We start from the raw sequence: 12,840 nt of genomic DNA, 5'->3' as shown, positions 1-12,840 counted from the left end.
ACATGCCCCAAGCCCTTCCAAAACTCACTAAAGTTCACAATTTCATAATGATGTGCCAACTAAAGGGAACAGCAAGGTGTAGAAAAGACAAAGGAATGATGTGTTTATAGAAACACTGAATCTCTATTGAAGAAAAAAAAAAAAAAAAGGCTGTCCAAACATGGATTTACTGCCCTTTCTCTTTGAATTCACTCAAAAAATCTCTGAACAGGGCACTGACTAAAGAGCGCAGCTCAACATATATGAACCAAGCTTTCAGCAGCATTTGTAGAATTCTGTAAAATGTTCTTGCCATGGTTTTACTGCTGAATTCCTGTTGAGCAGTGTTTGCTATGTAACTAACAGGAGCACAATACTCATCAACTAGCTGGACAGGGCAGATCTTGGGCTTTGACCTTAAGACTAAACTTATTGAAAACAAATCTCAGCAGAAATGCAATCCTGCCAGCAATTACAAGGCAATACCAGTTGTCTCCAGGCCTCCAACTTTCACACCGGAGGCAAAAGGACTCCTGCCGAACCCAAGAGGCTCTGGGTTCAAAACAATCTTTGCACCGTGCATCCATCACTTACGATTCAAGTGCTTCTAATCGCTCCTTTCATGACTACAGACCAATGCTAATCATTTGCACTGCAGATTCTCTGGCACGGTTTTGCAAACATGATACATACCAAGCCAGAATGCACTCGGTATTTTCCTGAAAAGAAAAAGGAAACAAACCAGGAAAAGTTTGCTGAAAGTAACCAAATAAAATAGTCTGAACGAGCTCAAAACAAGACGCAATTTGTAGTTAACTCGAGGCTCCTTCCCTAAATGCTCAAGTGTGACATCTGAGCCAGAAAGAAACCCCCGTCATTTCAATCACATGGTTTACGGGGCTGGGGCTCCAGGAACATCATGACATTCGTAACGAGGACTCGGCAAGGATCGCCCGTGTCTCTCTGGAGTCAACGAGCACCTCGCTGTCACGTTCCTGCTCCCACACCGCAGCCAGAGCACAACGCCAGCAACTTCTGCAGCCGTCCTGAACTCCGGCAGCCGCTCCCGCATCCCTCCGGCGAACAGCTCCCGACCGGCTGCGCCTCCCGCATGTCCCGGCCGGGCAGCGGCTCGCAGGCAGCGGCTCGCAGGTGCGAGGAGCGCCGGGCACGGCGCTGCGCTGCGGCGGACGGCGCTGACCGGGCTCCCGAGGTGCCGCGCTCGGCCCCGCCGCAGCCCGCACCGCCCCGGGGAGCGCACGGCCCCGCGGGGCCCGGCCGCGAGGGAGGGCCGGGGGAGGCGGCGGGGCGGGCGGGGGAGGAGTGAGGCGGAGGGCAGGGCCGGGAGGCGCCGCAGCGCCGGGGACGCGCCGTCGCTGCCCCGACACGGCCGGAGCGGAGGGTCCCGTTGCCTTCGCCGCCGCCATGGCCGGGCGCCCCCCGCCCGCCGCCCCCAGGTAGGGCCCGCGCCCCTCCCCGCGCGCCGCCGCCTGCGCGCTCCGCGCCGCGCCGCTCGGGGCCGCGCCGCCGCCGGTGCCGCCGGGTGAGTATCGGCGCTGGGCGCCCGCGGGGCCCCGCACGGTGCCCAGCGCCCCGCCCGGGATCTCCGCGGCGCGGGCAGGGGTCCCCGGCCTGAGAACGGGCGCGGAGGAGCCGCGCTCGGGCTCCGCGGTGCCCGCGGCGGAGCGGAGCCGCTGCCGGGCGCGGAGCGGCTCCGGGAATTCGCGTGCGGCTGCGGAAGGGCGGGCGGCGCGCTGCACCTGCCAGGAGGTGGTCGGGAACCCGCGCCGCTCTGCCCTTATGCCTAAGGCAGTAATTAGAGGGCTTTTCTTACAATAGAAAGAAAAAATAGACGTTGTCATCTAAATTTGCTCTGACAGCTGGTTTTCATGCCGTAGCATCTCGAGAGAGTCGGTAAGTTAATTAGCGCTTAATGATACCTTCAGGATGGTGTGCTTAAATCACTTCGACGCGTGTCCGCTACCTAGTAAATCAGATTGTTTCACGATGAAAGGAAAACCTAAAAATCGCTGTAGTTCTGTTATCCTGGCTCCACCAAACGTGCATTTATAGCGGTCATGAAGAGACGATTAGCGCAAAACTTCCTGCAAGACGGAAATGGATGCACGGGTAGCAGGAGCCTACCGGAGATGTAAGATGTGGTTAAGCATAATTTTCAACAATCACAAGTAAATTGCGTTTTGATAGTAGCAGGCAGACAGAAGTATTATAGAAATTGTACCATTTAAGGATATCGTAGATAAAAAACATATGTTGTCAATTATTAGAATTTGTTTTGGTTTACTTGCTCTCAGTGCAATGTCTAAATGAGACGCAAAAAACCCATAGAAATAAAGTTTGGAGAACGCACAGCCTTAAAAGAAAGATGGTGAAACGATGTGTAACTGCCTAAACACACAAGAGGAACTATTTAGGGGAGGGAGAGACAATGACACCTGAGTGGGTGATAATTACTTTGAGAAGAAATTGCTTCTATTTACTAGAAGGAAACAAAAAGCTTTAAAGCAATCCCTTAAAAAGACTGGATTGAATAGTGTTTCATATCAATAAATATTTACTGCCCAAAGCTTAATAATGCTTTTGCACTTTGGTCTGAATTGCCTGATCCAGAAATAGTCCTTCTCAATTTTTCCCTTAGCATTTCAAAGTGAAATGAAAAGGATTTAGCTTTGTATTTTTTGTTACTAATCATGGCAGGTAATTTTTAAATGCAGTTTTTACACTACGAATAACAAAGAGATTATAATAACTTTAGTATTTGAAGGGAAATCACAATCTGAAAGTGAGAGGGATGCAGACTTTAAGGCAAGAGAGACTTAGGTTATCTGATACAACATCTTGTATTTCACACTCTACAAAAATTGGGTAGAATGCAATCTTGACCCCAAGATAAACAGACATTCCAACAAGATACTCTTAAAGGTAACAATTGGACAAGCTGTTGCTTTCCTTTCCTATCCTCTTGTTATCATTGTTACAAATTTACCTCCTCATAAGCCTACAGCCATCTTCCAACTCCATGATTATTGCTAAGCTTTTCATCACTGTGTTTAGGAACTGAGGAAACCAGTCCTTCTCCATTCCAGAGCTCTGCCATCTGGTCATCTCTTCACCTCTGCTCTAGGCCTATTAACCCAGATAGAATTGCCTATTTCTGTAGCAAGGCCAAGGCTAATCTTATTCATGTCAGCAAGGTACCCGTTTCATCTTCCTGAAGAGTGATTCTCTTCCCAGAGCTTAAGCAGGTCAGACTTCCCTACACCAAGAACTACCATTCACTCATCTCTTATCTCCTGAGGCTCACTGTTATTTGTTAATCAAGGTAACCCTTTCTTTGCTGAAGCTTTAATTGTAAGCTTTCTCCCTGTGAGTAAAGATCACAGGACTCCAGGAAGGATGACCAGAACAACAAGTAGTCTATTCAGTCATTCCTGTCTTCACCAGGAAACCTTGTGGGAAAACAAAGCATATCTGAGAAACTATGGGACAGATAATTTATCATACACCTTCAGCTCATTATGCCCACTATACAATATTTAGGGAACTTTTAATTGGGATGTAGCTACAGCAGCTGTTGAGAAATACGAACTTTGAATGTTAGCATTTAGAATTTAGCTTTACTGACCTCAAAGAACGTTTTCACTGTCAAACTGTTATAAATCAAAGATATTTTCATTTTCCTTACAGAATCACTTCAGGCATTAACCTGTTTCTGTGGCTGCTTATGCCTTATCTTAGTCACCTACATACATCTTCCTAAATCAAGGCCACAGCTCTCCCCACTTGCTGACTATGGTACATCACCATCACTCCCAGAGTTCAATAAAAACTCAGGGAGCACAACAATTCCTGCTCAGTACCTTCCATTCCTTTGGCTTCCATAGTTGAAGGCAAAACCATAAGCCCTGGGTTGGGATGCCAGCAGTCACTGCAGAACAGAGCAGGCAAGTGGCCTTCAGGCTTCCACTGATAATTTAGCATTTCCAGCAGCAGCTTCGTGCACTGAGCACTTAGCTTGGGGGTCAGATGAGCAGCTGAAGAGATCTGCACAGAACTGGTAGCTGCCACTTCTCCTTCAAGCAGCTAAAAGACATTTCGGATGCATGCTGCAGTTGGGGAGCTGGAAATGCATAAGGATTTGTTGTTTGGGTTTTTTCTTTGTTTGTGGTGGCTAGTTTTGTTTTGGTGGTTTTTTTCATGGTGGAAGAAAAAACACCCTCACATCAAAATCTTAAATATACCAGCTTGCACTTTGCTTCATTAGGTGAGAGACAGGAAGAAAAATTTTGAACTTTTTATATATGAGGCAGAAACTTCCTTGTTTCTGGCCCTCTGTGATAGTGACTGTCTGGGATGTGTCTGCTCAGCTGCTTAAGGACATACAACCACCCCCTTCAGTAAAACTGCAGTTTCTCTGCTAAAGCTTATGAAACCAAACCTATAAACATAAGCAGTTTTTGGCCAATTGTGTGTCTGAAAGAAATACTGGCTGCCAAATAAAAGTCTTCCAACATGTCTTTTGAACTGGCATCTGCTTTCAACGCACCTTTTGTGTAAATACTAGAAAGAAATGGAGGAATTTAAAGTGTTCTTCAATTCAGAATTGGAAACAGCAGTGGAGCTTAGAAGCAACATTAGACTGAACAGTAATTCAGATAAATTAAAGTGCCTGTACACTCAGATGAGAAGTAGCAGGTTTTCCATTTAAAAAGTGAAAAGACAAGCCTAAAGTAAGTCTGGTTATTTCTGAGAACTTGCTCTGCGCATAATAAAAAAAAAAAAAGTGTTGTATCACCAACACAAAATGATCTTTGTTTCATCTCAGAAATACCTGGTGTGGCACATAGTGCACAAAGAATGGCTAGGAAAAACCTTTCTGGTTTTACGGGACCCTGATGAGAAACCAAGGACTGTTTACATTTGATGAACATGCTAGGGCTGGCCACAGATGTAAAGAGGTAAGTTAAGATATTTAACGTTGAGAAGAGATCCAAAAGCTGTGGCTGTATCAGAGCTTCCTTACAGGCAGCAGGCACTCACGCTCAGTGCCACTGGAACATGCACAGTGACACTGTCACAGACAGAGCTGACAGCTGCTCTTGTGCTCCAGCAAAGCAGCCTGGATCTTGTATAACAGCAAAAACAGATTTGGTGGCTTTGAACTAAGATGCTTTTAGGAATGAGTGAAATAAAACTTTGATCCTTTAAGGAGACAAGATTGCAGGCAAAATCTTCACAACAGCCATGGGACTAAGCTGCAGATAACAATTTGAATAAATCGTTAAAGAGAATGCCAACAAAAATAAACAGAAAAGCAAAACATAAATGGAAATAAATACAAAAAATTTATTCTGAAAAATTACGAGTGATGAGTGAAATTATGTAAGTGAAGAAGAGCAATGGGTAGTGTTTGGTGGGAATGATCACATAGACCACATCTTACAGGCCTGTTCTCCGTATTTTTCCACCTCTATGAATAAAGGAAAACCAAACGTATCACAAATCTTATTTAAAGGAAAGAGAGCAAATAAATCCCCTGAACAACTGAGTAATGTCAGAACTCTCATTATCAGGAAACTACATGCATTAGAGCAGCAGCTGGCATCACATATGAGGATGAAATTTATTTTTCTGCACTCATGCAGAACTAGTAGTGCAGCCCAACCAGAGGAATCCATTTAATACTTGCTGGTATGCTTTTTATTTGCAAGTTAGCAGATGAATGTACCCGATATTATGAGTGGAGTAGCCAGAAAAATTATCTGATTAGTTTCAATATTTACTAACTTCTTTCAATGTTAGTTTGAGTCTCAGTGGTTAGAATTCCTGAAATGACATGCTGTGCCCTGTTTTCATGGGCAGTTACTTTAAGCAGTTCATTAACCTGGCTAACCTGTGTTATTAAACATAGACAAAATTATCAGAGATGCTTTTCTTCAGTATGGTTAGGGGAGAAAAAAAAAAAAAATCAGCTAAAACCATAAGCAACCTAAATTGTCAAAGGTCATAAGTCTGTGCTTGGGGAATCTAATCCCTTGAGGAATGGGACTGTGGGTGAAGGGAGGAGGAAGACTTGCAGAAGTAGTAAAGAATTTAACTATAGAATTTCCATGCTTTGTTTCACTAACCCACTTGCACACTACAGTGACTAAACCACACTGCTTATGTCCAGGCTTGGCATCGCCACTTCTTCCTTATTTAACAAACTCCATCTGTTTTAAATTCTTTAATCCTGCCTACCCTGGCCTCCCACATGAATTTCTCACTGTTTTCCTGAAAATATCCATTAATCTCTTCTTTCAGCTCCAGCTCTAATCCTGTGCATCCCTTCTCCCCTTTGTGACTGCAATAGTTGCAGTAGTGCCAGTCACTCTGCTCACAGTCTGCCTATGCATACCAGCCCTTCTCCTCCTTCATTCAGTCCTCTCCTTCTCCAGACAGACTTGAGAAATACTAGCAACTATCAGTGATAATTTGGAACATCCATATTCTGTAGCTATGCTGCTTATTTTGTATATGAATTAGGCTGTGACCTCCTCCAGGTAATCATTGCAGGCAGACTCACTAATTCATCAGGGTTTCGTCATCTCCTTCCTCAGCCCTGCATTAATCACTTTACTCTTCCTTGTTACGTGTGGTTGGTTCAGCTGCCAGCTGGGAAGGTGGGGGGGAGGGAGGCATAGACTTGTGGGAACCTTGATCTGCACGGTGGATAATGAACCCTGGTCACTCCTCATGCAGTTATCCTTCCCTAAACTCGAGTGTAAGAACACCCTCTAAAGAGCAGTATTTTAAGCCATGATTGGCACCTAAACAGCCAGAAGTCACATATGCAGACAGCAGTGAGATGTGCCAGAGGTGCTGATGAGCAGGAGCAGGCTGAGAGGGCTCCCTCCTCTCAGGATACCAGCCTGGAACGCCAGGATCCCAGCAGTGGTCCCTCCAGGCTCACTGCTCTGTATTACACTCACTGCAGCTGCTCTCAGACACAGTATTGACTTATTTCAGTGGAGAAGCAGCTTCAACATGAAGGACCAGGAATGCAAGCACTAATAGCCATGTAATTCTGAGCATTTACTCAGAAGTCCAGCAGGCAGCTTTAGTTTTTTCTCAGAAGAAGGAAAATTAATTAAACTTCTACATCAAAACAATAGCTTTAATTGCCAACTCACTGGATAAATGCAGCAGCTCCTCTTCTCCTGGTGTGTTGTACAGGCTCTTGGCTGTGCTCTCTGGGGAGAAGCAGGGAGGGGAAGCCTGCATGGCACTTACAGGGATGAGGCACTTTGAAAAACTTTACATCTCTCAGGATCTCAGTGCCAGAAATTTGTGGGGGTTGCTTCCCAATTTTTTAACAACTTCTTTGCTTATCAGTGGATTTGACAGTGCTTCAGACTGCATGTGCAGTAGTTCCCCTTCTTCCTGCTTCACTGAAATAGAGAGAAAAAAACATATGGTGTATTTCTGGTTTTCTTTTAACCAGAACTACAAAGTTAGCTTGTGCAGATAAACACTACAATATCTGGGATTTATTTGCTATCTAGAATAAATTTTAAAGCTTCTTTTTTCAGTCTTGTCAACCTTTGGATTGTTGTCATTAATCTCTTTAGATTCCCTCAGTAATTTTCTTCACTTCAAGGTGTGCCTGGTTATTATTAAGTATCTGGCTACTGCAAGTGCCCACAACACGCAATAGGTAGGTGGTTTTTTGTAGTAATTGTATCACGACTGGCACCATTACCAGTCTTTTATTAAAAGCTTTTCATGCTTTCTCTCTGGCAGCTCTGACTCCTTTTCCTACAGGCAGCCCCACACAGCACTGACTCCTTCTCTCCTCCCTGCAAGTTTCCTTCTGCATGACTGGCTAACCCCAACCTGTCCCTTACCCAGCCACCTAACCCTGTCTGTCCCTCACACAGCCTCTCCTTACCTTGTCTGTCCCTTGCACGACCACATGTCCCTCCCAGCACAGCCAGCAGCCCCATCCCAAGCTACAGCAGACTCTGGGGCTCCAGCTGTGACTTGTGGCCAGCTAGCCCACTCTTTTATAACACCCAGCCTCACAGGGCAGGCAAGGCTGTTTCTACTCCTTGGTAATCAGTACAGCTGTAATTAATTGGGAAAGACTGCTTCCTGCACTATCCTTACAAACTATTCTCCTACAGTTTTTATCAAAGTTATGTTTCCTCTTGTTTGTGTGGTCTTCATGTAGTCCCCATGAGATTGCATGGTTATCAGAATTTCATATACAGGCATTCTGTCAGCATTGGAGCTGTTCATTACATGCAGTGGCTCTTCAGAATATTAACAGGAAAAAGTAATGGTGTCTCCTGGTTTTCAGAACTGTGTTTAAATTAGGTCCCAATCTGTTTCCCCTAAGATGCATTTATAACCGTTTGTGTTATTTCAATTTGAAAAGGGAAGAGATCAAATCAGCAGGGTAATGTTTCAACAGCACACTTATAGATTGTTCCTCTTCTATGTTGTCAGGGCAATGTCCTCCTTCTCAGTGAAAAATGTGTATTACCACTGCAGACATCTAATAAAAATGAATAGGCCATTTATTTTTAAAAGGAAAAGATTTGCGTGCTGTGGTATTAAAATGAAAACCTGTTATCGTCACATAAACTCTGGAATAAGGCATTCCCCTCAAATGGAAAAAAAAATTGCTTCTTGAATGTTTAAAAATACAGAAGTAATAGCACAGCTCTTTTAAGGAGCTTAGTTATATGATCACATTGTATCTGCCAAGGCTTTGAATCCTAAACATAATACATGCCATAAATTCAGTGAAATCCAATAGTCACATTATCCATATTCCCAAAGGTAGCATATATGACCTGTATCAGTGTTAGTATAACTATCAAACACAGAGTTTTGGTACTTTTACAAATATACCCATACTTCTCAGATTTTGGAAGTCTATGCATTATGGAACAGTGCAGTGCCTATGACTATAAGAGAGGTATCTTTTGGTACTAGCAACAGTAGCAGATTTTTATTTCATACAAGAAAATTTAATTCATAGGTAAATATGTATTTGTTGAGTCCAACAGGTGACCTGATTCAAAAGGCAAGGCTTTGAAGGCATCACGTATAAGAAAAATAATTAACTACTGAAAAAAAATAGTGACAGACCATAAACAAGTAATATAAACTAGTAATAAATACTAGTCCAAGTCCAATAATGAAACGAGCAAAGAGACTGTAGGGCTGGGTTTACTTTGCAGGGATTGCTTTTGCATACACAGAACCAGAGCTCTGTTACCTGTGTCTTTCTGTAGCTGCAATTGTTACAGTGACCCCCGTTAATGAAACAATAGGAATTTGTCGAAACCTGGATTTCCGAGAATACTTCTGGTTTTGTTCCTCTGAATTGAAAGAGCTTAGTGTTGATCAGAGTAAAATTTAAACACACCCAAAGGCATGAAAGCAAGTGGCAACCTCTACTCTTAATGAAGTTAATTAGAAGAGCTGGTTTATTTTTTTTTTTTAATTAGGTGTAAGTGTAGGAATACTCATTTGGCAGGTACTCACAGAATCACACTGCAGGCTGTGATAAAGTTGTCTGAGAGCTTAACCTGACTCAGTCCGTGGTGCAGATGGTCCTGCTGGACCTTATGCATCCCATGGGAACAAGTTAACCATGTCAAGCCCAGGTATCACAGCAGTTTTATAATTCATCTGAAATTCATTGCAAAACAGTGGCAGTTTATCTACATCAAGCCACCAAGGAATTAATTAAATTAATAACCCATTGACCTGATTCACTGTTAGACTCCCAGAAATCATGTCTCATGTTCATTATATAGAGTATGAAAGGCTGTAGATTTTAGAGGCTAGAAAGAAATATTCATTAAGCCAAAAAAGTTCAAACATAGTTTCTTGGACTGAAATCACATGCTTTTTTTAAGGTGCTATAAGTGTGGAAAAAATTGTGAATGTTGCCTTCACCTACCACTCAGTCCCATTAATCACATTACATACAGTCTATGGAAAAAAGAAGTTTCACAAATTGAAGCAAGTTAAACCAAATATAATGTTTGGAGCTTCTTGACAGAATGACACAAAAGCATGTTTTATCATATTAAAAGCCAAGTTGATTAGAGGCAGTTTCATTTTGTTCACATCTCTGACAACGTTATCATGCTTTTTTAAAAAACACTTTTAAGCAAGTGAGTTTTGAGATTTTTTTTCTGTCTAATCACAGATTGTACTCATTGACATATTCACATAGCATCAAAATTGATAAGGTTTGTGTTTCTTTGGGATATTAGTAGCAATCAGAATTGTTCAAGAATATTTCAAGTGTATAAAATATGTTAAAATAAGATTTGTTGTGAATAAGCCAAGACAAAATGTATTCTTTGGCATTAAAATAAGCAGAATGTACCCTGACGTTTTAACTAGATAGTTTACAAATGTAACTGCAGGTGGTCATAGAAACAATACTGGGTTAAAGAGAATAGGAAATTTCTGTGAATATTTCAGATGAAAACACTTTTTTTTAGAATATTGTTTTACTTTTCTAGTATCCTTAGTCAAGGTAAAAACATATTGCTTTCTGAGCTCTATTATAATCCTAGACAATGTTTTGGAAGGTTTAGCAGGAATCTAAACCAACTTGGCATTCTTGCAAATTAAAAGTGCTGGGAAACAGAATGGAGTTGAAGAAATTTATATATTCACTAGAAATAATACATGTGCTGGATTGGTACTTTTGAAAGTACTTTAGATACTGTTAAGGAAAAATATTTGCCATAATCAAATTGAGTTTAGTAGGGAGCAATACTGCAACTATATAGTGTCATTTTGACCAGTTATTTTTTTAATGTATGGCTATGTTGGTATAGGTGCCTGACCAAAAGAGCTAATTACAACAGGCTACAAATACCCTTCATTTTACAGCTGTGGAAATGATGTTACAATTGGACAGTGTTACTACTGAGAACAGAGGAAGAAGAACAGGCTCTCCTTAGAAGAATACCAACCAAATCTCCCAGTCTTGCTCACAGCAGCAAAATCTTGGTTCCCTTGTAACCACAAGAGAAGAAGGGATGAATTCAAGCATTTGGGTTCAAAACAGCTGCTTAAATCTGTTCTGCCAAACAGGAGATCAAAATGTATTTGGTGGCTTCCAAAATACCTGCAAGGCACTATTGTGTTGAGGGTGAGGCTAATCTGGCTTTTTCACTTGCAGCACTCCTTCATGGCTGAGAGCATCCACACACGCTGACCTGGATATTCCTTTGCTGGTAGGAGGGATTGACAGTGTCACTGTCCCTGTGTCATAAAAGGCATGGCATAATACTGGTTCAGCTCGGGCATGCCTTACAGATGCCTGGTAATAGGAATTCCTGATCACCTCACCATATTTTTCTGCCTCTGCTCTGATTGACTGATAATCACAGAAATGCTGCTCTCTGCGCCCCCCCCCCCCCCCTTCCCCCCAAAAAAGGGGGAAAAAGGAGAAGATAAAAGAAGCTGTCATGCTTTACTGATCAGTTCTGTAGCTTACTGGTAGGGAGTCTTCAGGCTTTTGGAATAAATATTTTGTTATAGTTTCCTGTAGCATTCAGAGACATTAACTTCTGTGATATGGACGTGTGATATGGCAAGGTACATCTTCACTACACTCAAGTCAATTCTTATGATTTGTAGTAAAGTACATTTTACATCATGACACTATAACCACTTGTCATAGGCATACTTTTCTGTTCCATAATTCAAATTCTGTATTGAAAAATCTGGTTTTCCAGTATCAGTAGTTCATTTTCACTAACGGTTTTGCCCTTTATGTTTTTAAAAGTAGCTGAAAGTGATGCTGCAACAGTGGGAAGTTCCCAACCTCCTATCTTAAATATCTGTATTTAGGTACAGACAGGACCCCTTCCTTAATCTCATAATTCCAAAGCCAGATTTATTATTTCTGTGGAGAGGTGGTACAAAGAATTTCAGAGTCCGCTGAATATTAGGAAAATGCCATTCAAAAGATGAAAGTGATGTTCACCTTCTGATCACGCACATAATCCTGACTGCCTACCACACTTCAATTAGGCTTGTACAGTCTATTTGATTTGTAATCAATCTAAAAAGGAAAACACACGAACAGCTAGCAAGTTGTGATTAGCTACACACATTTTCTATTCAAATAAAATCATGACATATGCATTTACTTCTAAGTTATGAACGTCTTCATCACATTCCTCTTCCCTTCAGAAATATTCAGTATCTGTCTTGAATATAATCACTGAAAAGCTTTTATAAATTAAATTTGAGATCTTTAGAGGATGGCCTTTAAAAGAAGTTGTCAGATAGTGAAATACTTGTTTGCCTGTGCTGTGCTTTGAGGCTTGTTTTGTCAGTATTTTACTGTTGTTGCTCTGATGCTCCGAATGAGAATCACATTTGTTGATGACAGGAGCTGGTTGAGAAACTTGACTGTGATGTTTGGCTATATAATATAAATAGAATGCCAAAAATACTTCATGAATGAGTTAAAGCAAGATTTACATCCTCCACATAAAAACAGTTGTGTCTTCCTGTGTTGTGTTGCACTGGTTGTCCTGAAATGCCCAGCTGATAGTTTGTGCATAGCAAAAGGATGAGAGGAGCAGGCAGTGAATACAAGTTGTTTGTTAGAGACAAGAAACATATAAAACAGGCTGTGAAAAATTACCCAGTGGTTTATGGCATGAAAGCCTAATTTTCAATGTCTTTGATTTCATCCTGAAAAGTGCTGAGAATTTCTATTTCTAGTTGAAATCTGTGGGAGCTGCTTGCACATTTGTTATGTATTTAAATTGGACCAAATTTCACCAGTTTCCAGCTGTGTCACAA

General features: G+C 42.0%; 1 protein-coding gene across 1 annotated transcript in view; it reads left to right on the top strand.

Annotated features, from left to right (window-relative positions):
• Nucleotides 1-1,421: 1,421 nt before the first annotated feature.
• Nucleotides 1,422-12,840, top strand: part of SPHKAP (SPHK1 interactor, AKAP domain containing) — a 63,686-nt gene continuing 52,267 nt past the window's right edge. The window contains exon 1 of the mRNA XM_014877860.2: nt 1,422-1,436. The gene's annotated coding sequence lies outside the window, so the exon portion shown is untranslated. The remainder of the gene's footprint in view (nt 1,437-12,840) is intronic.

The sequence above is a fragment of the Sturnus vulgaris genome, chromosome 10, assembly GCF_052056855.1.
Source record: "Sturnus vulgaris isolate bStuVul1 chromosome 10, bStuVul1.hap1, whole genome shotgun sequence".
NCBI lineage: Eukaryota > Metazoa > Chordata > Aves > Passeriformes > Sturnidae > Sturnus > Sturnus vulgaris.
Note: the sequence above shows the minus strand (reverse complement) of the source record. Positions and strands in the feature narration are given on the sequence as shown.